The sequence below is a fragment of the Cavia porcellus genome, unplaced genomic scaffold (assembly GCF_034190915.1).
Source record: "Cavia porcellus strain 051 isolate PalLab524CR breed Dunkin Hartley unplaced genomic scaffold, mCavPor4.1 scaffold_2, whole genome shotgun sequence".
Classification (NCBI taxonomy): Eukaryota; Metazoa; Chordata; class Mammalia; order Rodentia; family Caviidae; genus Cavia; species Cavia porcellus.
Window position 1 is genome coordinate 137,944,963 of NW_026947485.1, and position 15,037 is coordinate 137,959,999.

The window sequence follows — 15,037 nt, forward strand, 5'->3', positions numbered from 1 at the left end:
ACAGTGCTAGGAAGCAAATGGCTGCAAAAATAAGAGTTGAAAGGAAGAATTCCTCAGCACAAGTTTACCAAATGCTAGCACTGAAGGGACTTTTATAAATCGTGTGTCCCTGCTGCTGTAATTGATAACCGAGGATAAATTAAATAATGTATCCCAGGTCACAGAGCTAATGAGGGGCGTGTTGAACTAAAACTCAAAGCTTTTGGCTCTTAGTGTAATTTTTATTCCACTACATTGTATTAAAGTTCATTGTGCATAGGCTCATTACTTTTGTCTGACGTTTTTATTTTTGCCTTTGTGCATCTCAGCAGATCAGATGTAATTCTCATCATCTAAGTAGCTACAGTATCTAACTGCATTTGGAATAGCTATCAGTTTCATCACAGGGAGAAGCAGTTAACAAGTTCACTAATTGGACCACTGTGTTCGTTTCTCTTCTCAAGGCTAATTACTTGTTTAATGAAGGAATTTGCCTTGATTATAAATACTATCACATAAAATATTTGATGAATCTTGACTTTGCTGTGAGGATCCAACATATGTGTGAAGTGCTTTCACTAGAACTTAGGAAAATGAAACAACTAATTAGCATTGAGATGATTAAACCTTAAGTAGAGACAAATTCAGACAGAATTATTCTTTATACATACGTTAGTTCATGCATGTATGAAAAACCGTAAGGGAGCTGAGTTATTATTTGGGGAAATCATGATTTACTATTCCCTTATGATTTTCTTGATAAAGCTTCCAAATGAGTTCAAACAATTTGGCATTTAACACTCCTGGTGTCCCTGTGACACCTTTTCCTCCTTGCAGCTCAAAGCACTTAATACATATCAGCTCAGTAATCCTCTCTGCAGTAAAGACAGGGAGAGGAGGTGGCAAATTTAATCCTCCTGATACAGAAAGCTGGGTCTGCCTGAAAATTCCAGTGTGCAATTGACTTGCCTGGTAAACATTTTATCAGAGTACTTGTACATTGTATGGAAATTGTTGTCCAATCTACATGTAACTAGTTGTTTGTTTGGGGGCATCTTTTCAATTGAGAAGAATTAATAAAAATACACTACACTGCTGAATTTTAAAACATACAATTGCAAACAACACAGGTTAATAATTAGGTATAATTTTCTTAGATGCCCTTGTTTATAGCAAAAAAAAAAAAAAAAGCAGAAGGATTGAATATATAAACAAACCACTAGTAAAATTTGTGTTTATAATTTAGCAAGCTCTTGATCTTCATCACTTTCAGTGCTGAGTATAACTTACCTATGTTTTTCTAACCTCACAAGACGCAAGATAGAAATAATTGTTCCTCTGCTACAGATCAGAAAGTGCCGTTAGGAGAATTTAATACTCACCATCAATAAAGGGAACTCCAGGCCAAATTCACATTCAGAAACATTTCTTTCTCTCTTTTCAGTTAGCTGCCTCACATCAGCCATTCTCTATTCATTCAGCAACTCTTTTTGAGAACACACAGGGTGAATATCCCTATTCCAAAAGTCAGAAACCTAAAAGGCTCCAAAACCCGAAACTTTTTGAGCACTGAGATGATGCCATAAAGAGAAAGTTCTTCCACATTTGATCTCATGGGGTGGGTTTGTAATCAGAACAAGGAAGCACTACAAATATTGAATAAAATTATCTTCAGGCTATGTGAATAAGGTGTATATAAAACAAAAATAAGTTTTATGTTTAGACTTGACTTTCAAACACAAGATATCTCTTTATTTATTTATTTATTTTTTTTGTTTTCTCTTTTTTTATCAGTACCAGGGATCGAACTCATGACCATCTGCTTGCAAGGCAGGTGCTTATGCCACTGAGCTAAATCCCCAGCCCAAGATACCTCTTTATATATATGCCAATATTCCAAAATCTGAGAAATCCAAAATCCAAAACAATTATTGTCCCAAGTATTTCAGATTAGAGACACTCAACTTGTACAGATTTCTGAACCTCATGGAGGTCACCTTCTAGGTCATGCCTGGATTTCTTCAAAGAAGTGGTAAGGAGCAAGCAGAGTAAAGTATGACCTGAGGAACTTAGACCAAACAAACAAACAAATAAAAGATTTTGTCTAACCAAAAATTGATTCCAGAGTTGGAAAGTTGTGTTTTCCACTTCTCCTTAGTGATTTTATTTCCGTCCTTTTGGAATGAACCTAACTCGAAGCCCCCACTATGGGATGGAGGAGTAGTACAGTTTGTAACCCAGTGACAGGCTGCTAGCCAGGTACGCCTACCACAGAATCTTAGGAAGTGCTCAAGGCTTAGGTGAAATGTTCTAACCCACGCTGGGTCTCCAGGATGGTGGTGGTTAATTAGTGGCCTAACCAGTTTGTTCCATGTGTCCATGTTTCACCAAATAACTCACAAACCACTTTCCTGGTCAGTTTACCAGGCCTCCGTCACCTCCCTGCCCCAGCCTGTGAACCCCAAGAGCCAGCCGCAGCCGGGAGAGGCAAGGAAGACGTTCCCTGTGAGGGAGTTTGGCCTACTAGCACCTTAGTTTTGGACTCGTGGCAGTCAGAACTCACAGAGAATATATTTCTGTTGTTTTAAACCACCAAGTTTGTGGTGATTTGTTATAGAACCCCTAGGAAGTGAACAAAAGCCATGTGTGCCTTTTGATAAGTCTCCTAATATTCAGTAATTCATGTTTTCTTTTCTGTGATTCTCTTAATATTACCTTCCCTCCCCTGCTTTTGTTAATATACAGGGTAAATTTTGTGTCATAGAAGGTTGCAGCAGCCATCCAGCTGGCAAGGGAGCCTTGGGCATTTGTTTTGAAACTATGCCAACATATCATTTCTACTTGTAATACTGGTGTTAGTGGCAGGTGAGATGTCAAAGGACTCTGGTCACTTCCGTCCTGAGCACTCCTCACCCTCATCATGGGCTCCTATTATTCAGAGAAATTAATGGTGCTGTAATTCAGGGTACCTACCCTTTACCCCGAAGAGATAGCACCTCATTAGCTGTTTCTTTTTACTATGTCTTCAATACGCTGAGCCCCCACCCACCTGTACTTGCCAGAGCGGGAGTTGGGGCTGTCAGGAACACTCCCTGTTAATTTCATCTTGGGAAATACTGGCAGGTCCCCGAGCAGAGAAGGTTTCTGCCTGGTCAGCTCCCAAGTGAAAAATCACTCTAATATATCACCAAGGCAGACGTGAGTAGGGGCCTCCACCTGCATTTTCTAATCTTTTTTGTTTGTTTTGTTTTAAAACAGCATCTTGCTATGTAGTTCAAGCTGGTCCTGGACTCATTATGTAGCCAAGATTACAGGCATCTGCCACCATATCCAGCTCTGCATTTTCTAATCTTGCAGGAATCCTATCTTTCCTCCAAACTCCAATTCTGGTTCACATACTCACAGTTTACAGCCCCATATTCGAGTGACTGAGTTTCTTCTGTCTTAACATTCATGCTAAGACTCTCAGAAATGTTATTGTACCACGTCCAAAACTCCACTGCTAGCCTTCCACAAAATCCTCTTTTCTAGCTTATTTGTTCAACCACATACTACATCCTCCAGATTTATCAACTTTCTCTGTAGGCTAAAGAAAATGTGTACATCTTGGGTAGCACAAATATTCAGACCACAGCAGATGCTGATCTGACACCGCGCCCGCATGGACTGCACCATTCCTTAAAAGGTCACACTAACTTTAACTCTAATCTATAAATTATGCCATCCTATTACTTTGGCCTGCTTTTGGGTTAAGGGTGATTTGCTAAGAAGGTGCCTGTTATGGTTTAAATTCATCTACTAGGGTTTGATCCTCAATGCAGCAACTCAGCGGTGGGGCCTATAGAGATAACTGGATCATGACGTATTCAGTGTATAGTTAAAAGGGCCATTAGAAGGTGAGGTCCAGCTGGAGAAAGTGGGAACCTGGAGTATGGTTTTGAAGGGTGTCCCATCCCAGCCCTTTCTTTCTTTTTGCTCACTCTGCTTCCCAGCTGCCACAAGGTGAACAGCTTCCTCTACTATATCTTCTGCCATGATTGTGCCTCTCCACCATCCTAAACAATGGATTCAGCTGAACATGGACTAAAACTTCTGAAGCCATAAGCCAAAATAAAACTTACATTAGTCAGCCATGAAAAGCTGACTACTACAGTGTCATTCAGGTTTGTATGTATTGGCTCTGCATTTTTATACAAAGAGAGCTGTTCTCACAAAGGGCACCATCAGCTCCCTGGGATCTCTCAGTGGTGAGATTTAGGGATCCTCCATTTGTGTTGCCTTCAGAAGGCACTTATTCTTAAATTTAGGAAGCTGTCCTACCTTCCTACAGCCCTTTGTCAGTTCTTTCTGTCACATTCTCTTCCATGTTTAGTTACCTCAAACTCCCAATAGCGTCTGCTCTTCTGCTGCCACTGCAGCCTTATGCGACTGGCAAATGACTGTAACTTTTGTTACCTGGTAGCATCTAGGTGGATCACTCTGTTGACTTCATCTCTGGCCATTGTTTGAGGTTTTCAAATGACTGCCTCCAAAACTGGCTTCTAATTGTGTCCTCTCCCGAGTTCTCAAATATTTCCCATGGATTTTCCTTGGGTGAAAAGTCATCATGAGTGAGAGTCTGTGCATATATCCCACCCCTCCGCTGCTGTAACGCCCTTACCCTGGCCTCTCCTGCAGCAGAGCTCCCGGCACTAGCGGGGAACTCATACCACGCTTCGTCTGGTATTATTAGAGCAAGCGAGGCCACATGGAATAGATTCTGTTTGACAGAGGAAATGATTCACTCACCTTTATTCCTTAATTAATTCTGGCACCAATTCCTAACCTTCTCCAGGGAAAAACTTTCCTCACTAATAGGGCTGGGTAGAATGCTAACAGGAAATTCACCATTGCTCTGCGTACACATAGCTCCATTTTGTATCTAAAGCTTGCACAAGTGTTTAATAGAAACTCCTTCTTAGGAAAGAAAACTGTCTTTGTTTTCTGGATTGTATTGTTTAATTGTTTCTCTTGTACATGCATTTGGGCCTGGAGATTATAAACAAGATTCTAGCCCAGAGAAGAGGAGGAAATTAAATAATCTGTATTAGGAATGTCTTGTGATACCAGGAGCAAAGTTGTTGTAGTGATAAGTAGATTGAGCAGTATTCAATTAATTTTGAGATACAGGAGGGCAGAGCAGAACTTGTTTGCAGAAACAAAAGTAAGAAAAACAAAATTTAATCTACAGGTATGGCTCAGTGGGGCAGAAACAAAAGTAAGAAAAACAAAAAAATTTGATCTACAGGTATGGCTCAGTTGGGAGAGCCCTTGGCTGGCACCTAATCCCCAGCATTGCAAAACAAACAAGCAAGCAAACATCTAATTCCTGATTTATGAGTCTCAATGTGTGGGACATACACATTGAGAACACACAGCACTGATACCACCTGAGACCTTGTTGAAGATGTAAATTCTCAGGCCTTGGACCTGAAACCAAACACTGCGGGTGGTGCCCAGAAATCTGCAGATTGGCAAAACACTTCTGGTTATTCTAACTCTGGGTTAAAGCATTTTCCTCTTAGGCAAATTAATTCAGGACATTTGGGACAGGAAAAGGCTGGGGCGAGGAAATCCAGGGTCAATTCGTGTCTCCGATGGGGAAATTGATCCCACCCATCTCTCCAGGCCAAGACTGAGAAGAAAATCCAGGAATGGAGGCCCAGGTGCCCTGCTGGTTCCTTCAGAATTCACAGGGGGCACTTCAGAGCTGAGCTGCTAAAGACTTTGTAGCTGGATTAATTAGTCTCTGGGAAATTCCTGTAAGGGCTGGAAGGGATGAGTTGGAAACTAGCGAGCAATTGCCCTGGTGAAGCAGAGGGAAAAAAAGGCCCGCACTACTACCAAAATCCCACAAAAGCCCTTCCTCTCCCAGAGGGGCTGAAGGCAGGCTTGTCTCTGTGTATTAGGCTGTGAAAAGCCATTCCTTTACCCTGATGGGAACTGGGCTCAAGAGAGTTTCCCTTGCAGCAAGGAGCCGAGAGGAAAAACAAAATGACTGCCAAATCGTGTTTGAAGCCCAGTTCCACTGGCCAGCCCGGCTTGCCTGCTTCTTTGCTCTGTAGTCCTGCTTCTTTCCTACGCTTCTTCTTCCTTGGCAGTGGTGAGAGGCCTTGGCTGCCATAGGTCACTCAGCACAGAGCATGAGGAGACCACTGCTGGACACAGAATCTGGTCTTATACAAGTTTGAAGCCATTGTTTTAAGTTCTCAGGACTAAAAATTTGGTGCTCTCTAATGTCCCTTCTAGGTTCTGATGTTTTTCGCTTACAAATTTTCTTAATGATCGAGAACTTCATCCCAGTGAGAAATGCAGGTGATGCCTGAGATCTGTTGTTTGCCTTTTACATGCTCACTAGTCCAGCAACTGCGCTCTGCCAGGTCTCATGCTTCCTCCAGCTCAGCTTCTCAGGACCTATGGCAATGGTGTGAGGTCAGTGGTGACTTCCCTGCGTTCCTTCGCTGAGGCATGTGTCTGTGCATTCAGCAGGTGCACACTGAGTGTTGATTTCCTACCAAGCTTGAATCCCTGGCCTGGGGGAGCCGATTGGTGATGGTGGGGTTCAGCGCAGGTGCATCCTCTTCTCCACTTTTGTTTTCATGGTGCCTCTACTTTCTCCTGATGACCACCTTTACTTTGTCCAGGATAAATTCATACTTTACCTTCATAGTAAAGTGAAATGCTGTATCTTCTCTCTGTCTGTCTGTGATCACTCCATGATCCCAAGAATATGAACTTTCTCTTTTGTGTCTCCTTTGCATCTCTCTCTCTCTCTCTCTCTCTCTCTCTCTATATATATATATATATATATATATATATATATATATATATCTGTTTTAAACATGATTGTCCACATATGTTTCCTTTACCCAGTAGGCTGTGAAATTTTTAGACAGGAATTGCTTCTTATTTATCATGGTATCCTCATGCTCAGCACATGCTTGGTATGTAACACAGCCTCAGTAATGTTGAAATGAGTACACTGATTTAAATATTTACGTTTCATGCTCTTTTTCAGCATAAAGAAAATTTGACAGTATTTTTAATTTGTCTACAAGTATTTATTTGTAATTAAAGTGCTTTTCATAGAGGTGAACAATAAACTTTGAAAAATAATCCATGGAAGTTTGGAGTAGCATTCTCAAAAGAAATATATACTTTGAGGCAATAAAAATGTACAATAAGTCATTTATTGGATAGGTTTTATATATTTGGCCAATAGTACAGATTATAAATCATGTTGGGAAGGGAGGCACAGCTTAAATATAGTTTTCAGCTCATGAAGATTTTTAGCATTGTTAACACAGCACATATGCTATATGAAATCTGATTAGACTGTGTTCTCTGAGGCTTCCTAATAGTGTAGCTGAAGAGACATACATGCACAGAAAATGAAAACCAGAAAGAAAATTAATATTTATTTTATATAACCAGAGGTTAGTATCTCAAACTAAGAACTGCCAAACTCTTGCCCTTAATTTGGCCTCCTACATGGTCACAGCTCCTTTAAACTGTCAACTAAGAATACCTACGGAGCTTGCTACTATGTTAAGGTACACACATTGAGGAGAGTTATTTTCATGCTTCTGAAACACTGTTAAACCAGGGAAAGAATGTGAAAAGCCTCACAGTGAATTGCTGCCTCTCAGAGCCTTTGAAAATGTTAAGAGCCACACAAGTACCCAGCAGGGCTGCTGCTAGCATTGTTTTATTGTTCTAGAAAATAACTATGGCACTATCCTGCCATTCCCCCAGAGTTTAACATATCATTTGCATTTACAGTGTAAAAGTTGTTATTAAAGGCAGGATATTTTTACAAGCACAAACGTCTTCTCTCGCCTCTTTCTTGTAGTGGCGCAGTATTTAAGAACCTGCTGCTCGACCACCTGTTCGTGTTTATTAATGGGAGAACCATGTTCCTGTCATCAGCAGATTTCTTTTTCTGGTTGTAGTACTGCACCCAATGCATAAGATGACCAGTTTCAGACAGAGTGTGGCACTGGGCTCAAAGATCCCAGGACATTGTCTGTGTGCCTTCATTTTGCCAAAGCCAAGCATTTTATTCCTTGTGATTATAAATTCACTAAGTCAAGGCAACTTCTGGCTTTCATCTATGGGCTATGAGGCTTTCACATTGCTCATTTTAACACGCATGCCGACGACCCCTAGAACTTTCTATCTTGGACCATGTAACACAAATATCTGTTGAATGAACAAAACTCTTAGGTTGCAAGCTAGTTCAACAGCATCCTGATGAGAAAACAGGGAGGATTTGGTGCAGATCTCCTGGACCCAAATGTAATAGACTCTAATAGTAATTTCATTTATCAGAAGAAATTAAATTATTTAGGCTTCATTGCCAATATGATTCATGTGGGGTGACCAGCAAACAGTTGGAATGCTTTGGTTTTATTACAATAAGAATGTTGCTGTAAAGCTAGAATCCAGAATATAAGCTAAACAAAAATAGATGAGAATGTCTCCCCGTTACAATCTAATTTATGTGCCCCTCTGCCATTATGTTCATTAACAGAGGGAAAGAAGTAGAAAAGAGAAGGGAGAGAAAAGGAAAAATGAAGTAGGTAAAGACTGAATCGAATCAAAGTGCAAGAAGAGGCATCCCTAGGTTGAGCTGGCAGAACCACACTTCCCACAAAAGACTAATGAATACCCAAGAACAGTGACTAATGCAACAGAACCTTTAGTTTTTCTAAGCAGACAAAAAGAGGAAAGTTAAATGAAGGTAATCTGTAATTATACCTCAGTTATCCTTAGCTGTCACAAAAGAGTTCTAATCCTTTTCAAGACTACTGGGTCACTCAGGGGGCTGGGGATTTAGCTCAGTGGCATAAGCACCTGCCTTGCAAGCAGGCGGTCGTGAGTTCGATCCTTGGTACCGATAAAAATGAAAAAGCCAAAAAAAAAAAAAAAAAAAAAAAAAAAAAAGACTACTGGGTCACTCAGGAGACACGCTGAAGGAAAAGTGTTTTCAGTCATTGAGATTAAGAAACTGATTAAAGCAGGAGAGATCAAATCTGCTCAGAGAAAAGAAAACACAGAACATAGCTTGGGGTGGCGGACGGGAAGTGTTCAGGAAAGTGAACTGGTAACCCAAGAAGAATAGGGATTGGATTTGGTCAGGGCCGCGGGGACTTGGTGTAATCTCTGTTACGCACAAAATGTAAGTTTGAAAGAGCAAATAATGAAAGTTCATTATTGATCAAAAGGAATGTAGGTTCTATAGGAGGAAGAAAACTTACTAAAGCTAGTTAAGGGAAATAACATGAGTAGGAAAAATAAGCAAATTTAGTAAATTACATGTTAGAGCACTGAGACCTCTTAGGAAGTGCTCCTGCGTAAGCAGCTCCCTTTGCCCACTGGTTTTAGTTCAGTTCAGTGAGGAGCACATCCTCCAGTTGCACGCTCACTTTGTCACGCCTTTCCTGGGCATCAGCATTACTGCTGGAAGAAGCTCCCTCTCTCTCTCCTGGCATCTGTGTGAGCTAACTCTCCAGGGTGCCCACTCTTTAGATTGCTTTCTTTCTGCTTATTGAGGCCAGAAAGTTGAATTCACCCAAATGGCATTTCACCCATTATGGCAACAATGTAGGGAGTCTGGAGGGACAATATACTTTGTGGGTCAAGTAATATGGTCACAGAAGCAAATGGCTGGGACTCAGTCTTCTAGAGTGAAAACCTACGTAGGCTATACTTAATGACAAGAGTCCTATAGTACATCTTTTATGAGATGAAATTCCTAAGCCAAGCTTTGGCGAATTTAGCTTGGACTGAACACTGGGAGAAGGGGCAAGTCTCAGCTCTGGAAAAATAATTGGTAATGTCAAGCGATAGGTGGACACTGTTAACGGGAGAAATTGTAGCCACAAGGTGATGTGACTGAATGAAGCTATAAGAAAGAGAGGAAGTTGCTGGGAATCAAAGGTTGGTTTAGGAAGAAGTGTCTCAGGGACATGGAGCTCTAGATGTGATATTTCTCTTATCTAGGCCATTAGCTTTATGTTCAAAGGCAAAAATATTATTGTGGCAAACATCTGGTTTTGTGATGCCATGCTAACCCCCCTTCATTTGTTTAAATTCCTGTTTTCCTTGTGGTACTATCCTTCCTGACTTCACGGCTGCATATCTTCCGTTTGTCCCTCCAGACACACCAGTGTCTTTTCCTACCTTCTCTAAACAGAGAAGGCTGACCCGTGTGGACTGTATCAAGTCCCCTTGTACTCTAGCCTGACTTGGTTTGACCAATAAAATGTGCTGTGAAGAGTCTGAGAGAATTGTGAAATTAGAGAATTAACATTTCCCCAACCTCGTCCGGTATGTCCGTGTCCCCACCCTGCCATCCAAAGAGCAGGTTTTCATATTCAGACTTGTCCCCAGTGACTGCAAAAGGTATCTCCACACATCACATCTTCATGCAACTTCTTTCAAGTCAGGAGGGTGGGGCTCCATCAGGGAGAAGCCTTCAGGTGCACTTCCTCTTCCATATCATCTGCTCCAAATATGTGATCTGCTTAGTGCTGAAGATGATCACTAGTAAGGCAGAAGACAATTCCATGATTGGCTCAGAGCAAGAGGAAGAAAACTACTATCCCGGAGCCAAAGCTGGACTATTGTCTGCTTTTGTAAATAAAGTTTTATTGGAATATAACCATACCTAATTATTTGCATATTGTCTATGGCTGCTTTTAAACTACAGTAGCAGAGCTGAGTAGTTGTGACAGCAACTATCTGAGTGAGCAAGCTGAAAATATTTATGAAATTTAAAAATAATATCATAATAAAATTTTACAGGAAAAGTTTTGTAGGCCCAGGCTTAGACTAATTAAGTCACCCCAGAGTCACCTTCTCTGATCATATGGGAGAGCAAACCCTATTTGACCCTTGCAGTGGGATCCTGCCTGCAAGGACAAAGCGGAGAGCAGATGGCTATTACTGGGCACGCAAGGCCGTGCAGACAGGACTTGGCAGTGGTGGACTGTGCTCATCCATGGAAATCTCTGCTGCCCACCTCTACTGAAAAGTATAACTGGGACCTGCAGGAGGGGTGTTAGCTGCAGCCTCAAGCAGTGGTCCCTGCTCATACTCTCAGGTCTGTTCAGTGGGTGGCTGTGACGAATACGAAGACACGCTCAGAAATGCCCTCTGCAGCGCTGCTGTGTGGTGGAAGAAGTGATGGATCCCTACAGAGGGGAGGATCATTCATCAGGAGGTCGATGGGATGGAGTTCAAGAAGGGTCAAACTGAGAGGGCCTTGAGGTAAATATCTCTGAGGTTGTAATTCATACCCTTGGTTCCCTTTTTTCTACTGGCTGGTGTATTTGTGTTTAATTCAATTCACTTTGTTAATGTTAAAAAAATCCTCAAGACTTTAAATTTCTTCTCACATCATTATACTAATGACATCAGTTGAGTCCTGGACTTACCTGGGCATAAATTATTAAATAGTCATATGGTGGTACCATTTGTAAAATACTTTAGTTATAAAAGGCTTTATTAATAAAGTCACTCTTCACTAGTATGAAGGGGAACTGATGCCTTTTAGATATACAAAAACCCAAAAGGGAAATGTATGCCTCTGTCAACATGACACCTTAGGGACTAATCATTTCCTTTAATCAAGCAGTTGCTAGCCCTTTACTGAGTACTGCACATGTACTGGGCATTAGACACTGTATGGGGTTCGTGGCGCCCTGGCCCTAAGTACGGAACTTAACTAGGCAAATGAACAGGCTGAGAGCATGAGCGGTGTTCCTTCTTTGATTCCTCAGTGACCTCTGTAGGTGAGAAAAAGTAGTGGCTTTCTTTGCCCACTTCAAGGGTCATCAATGATACTCCTATAGCACAAGACAGGTTGATGAGGGAAAAGGATAACAAATTCACTTATTAAAATTTACACGATGGGGAGACCCAGTCAGTGGCTTCTGAGATCCGGCCATGGTGGAAACCTAGGAGGCTGCACAAGAAGGCAATTTGCCCGCCCTCTTGGTAAACACCCTCCTAGGGCATGAGCCAGGAGGAGAACCAGTCAGCGGCACTCCATTAGCAACTGGGGACAGACGTCTGAGCATCTCTTGGGAGGATGACTGTATGCAATATAGCAAATATGGGGGATTTCCTTCCATCTTCTGTTTGAAGGCAAAAGTTGTTTTTTATTGTTTTGTTTCATTACAATTATTTTTACTTTCAGCATTCTCTTTCGAATGGTTTTATACTGTTCTGTTTTGATTTCGCTATACCTGATTGAAAGGACAACCATTGTGAAGATAATGAGATATACTATGATACCTATTACTGTGATCCCAGTATCCTGCTGTGAAGTTCTGAACCAATTTCACTGCACTGTCTCGATTGGCTTTGTTCTGTCTTGTTCTGTTGTATTTTTACTACCTTCAAAATAATAATAAAAATTTAAAAAATAAAATTTACACGGTGGGGCTAGGCATGTGGCTCTGTGATAAAGGTTAAATCCTCAGAGTTTAGACACACACACACGTTTAGGTAGTAATACATGATGACCCAACGGTCCAGAGAAACCTGCATTTTAATGCAAAGCCTAATGAAATACATAGATAGTTGAGAAGGACATGATTGGACAAGATCCGTGGTAATAAACCCGGGAGGAATGCAGCCAGGCCTGCCAGTCTGTTCAGGTGCTTCTCAGCCTCTGTGTGGCATTCCTTTCTGGGTCTAGACAGCACATGTGTCATATAAAGGGACTTTCAAACTACTTTCATTGAGGGGAGGTCTGAATGACCATTCTAGCTTTATGGTTTGTTTTAGAAAAGACGTAGGGTTAGCAGACAGAAGGAGAAGAAGGCAGAGAGACTCTGTGTTTCTGATGCCCTCCTGTCTCCTTCAGCTCAAAACTCAGCACACCGAGGTTCCGTACTTAAGGCCAGGGTGCTACGAGCCCCAACACTACCACAGCATCTAATGCAAAGTACATGTGCATTACTCAGTAAAGGGTTGGCAGCTGCGTGATTAAAGGCAGTGATTAGTTACTATGGCATCATGTAACTAATTACGGTATCCCTGATGCTTTGGGAGGAAATCTTCGAAGGAGAGCCCTAGAGGACCAGATCTTACCAGTCTAGGTCAGTCTTCCCTTAGCCAAGTGAGGTATCATTCCCAGAGCAGCAATCCAGGTAGAAGTGGACAGCAAAAACCTACCTTAGGATTCTTTTCTTGCCTCCTGCTCTCGTAGGAAAAAGAGCTGTAGTTTCAAACAACTCCACAGAAATAAAGAACAGACTTTTTGAGTAAACATAGCATATTGATCTGATCACTACTTTATGTTTACTTAAGTGATTCCAATATTTGTGCTATATTAAACAGAAAATCTTCTCAGTCTTGAGATGCAGCACAGTAATAAAAATTTCATGGCTATTGTAAAGTGATTATTTCTGCATTTCTTTTTTAGTGTACCCACTTTCTTTTATTTTTTAATACCAAGAGTAAGTGTACCAGTCATGCTCTGATAGGGGCAAATACAGGGTCTCTTAAGGTCCTGGAATTATGGGAGGAGCCACAGTTGGGGACTGACAGGAGTTATGATGGAACCAGGTACCCAACTCAGCTCACTCACTGAGGTGAAGAGTTTTTGACTCCACAAGATTTTTAGAGGAAGTGACTGGTGTTCAATGACCAGGGTGGTTGTGGGGTGTTGAGACCAAAATTCAAGTGGAGTTGGGTGTACTTTGAGTTTTGTGCATGCCTAGACGTCTTTGGGGGTTGGTGGAGGGAAATGGGATGACTTTTATTTGTTGGGGTTTGACATAGTCATTTTTACTCTGGTTTTTCAATGCTTTTAAAAAATCTTTTATTGTACCCTTTATTTTTTTTAGTTGTTCATATAAGATAAAACCTGGTATTTAAGCTAAGTTCTTGGGTATTTCACTTAACATTATGGCCTCCAAGTGAATCCACTTTAATGCAGATGGCTCAAATGTATCCTTTTTTATGGCACAGAAATACTCTTTTGTGTATAAACACCACCTTTTCTTCACCTCCATCTTTTGATGAGCATAAGCTACTTCCAAAATGTGGTTATTGTGAACTGCACTTCTATAAGCATAGGCATGCATATAGCACTGTAATATGATGTCTTTAACTCTCTCAGGAAGATGCCTAGGAAGTAAATAGTGGGAATCAATGGAATTTTTATTTTTAGGTTTTTGAAGAATCTTCATATTCATTTCCATAGTTGTCCTAGTCTGCATTCCCACCAACAGAGCTGAAGGGTTTCTTTGCCCCACAGCCTTGCCAGCAGTTGTTATCTGATTTCTTGAAGACAGCCATTCTTTTTGGACTAAGATAGAAGCTCACTGCTGTTTTAATTTGTAGTTTTCTAATGACCAGAAATGTCAAACGTTTTTAAATATATTTACTGGCCATTTGTAGTTCTTTTTCTAAAAAGTGTCTGTTCATTTTATTCCCCAATTTTTTGACTCGGTATTTTATTTCATGAGTGTAATTTTTGAGTTTCTTGTTCTAGATATAAGTCCTCCGAAGAATAGCTGGCAAAAAAGTTTTCCCATTCTGTAGGTTGTCTTTCACTTTGTTGGTTGCTTCCTTTCTTGTGTAAACTGTGGCCTTCTTTGTCAAAGATAAGGTAGCTGGAGTTGAGTTGTTTCTGCATTTTCTATTCTGTTCCACTGATCCACATGACTGTTTGCTTGTTTGTGTGTTTGCCGATACCATGCTGTTTTCATCACTGTAGTGCAACTCAAAGTCTGGGTTTGTGAGGCTCTTCCAGTTCCAGAAGAATTTTAGGATTGTTTTCTCTGGTTCTACAAGGAATGCTTTTGTATTTTGATTGTAGCTGTGCTAAATCTGTATATTAGTTTTGGAAGTATGGCCATTTTGACTAGAGTGGTTCTGCCTATCCAGGAACAGGAGATATCTTTCCATTTTCTAATGTCCTCTTTAATCTCTTTGTCCACAGTGCTGTAATTTTTATTGTAGTTTCATTTTACAAAGAAAACTTTGCTATGTTAATTCC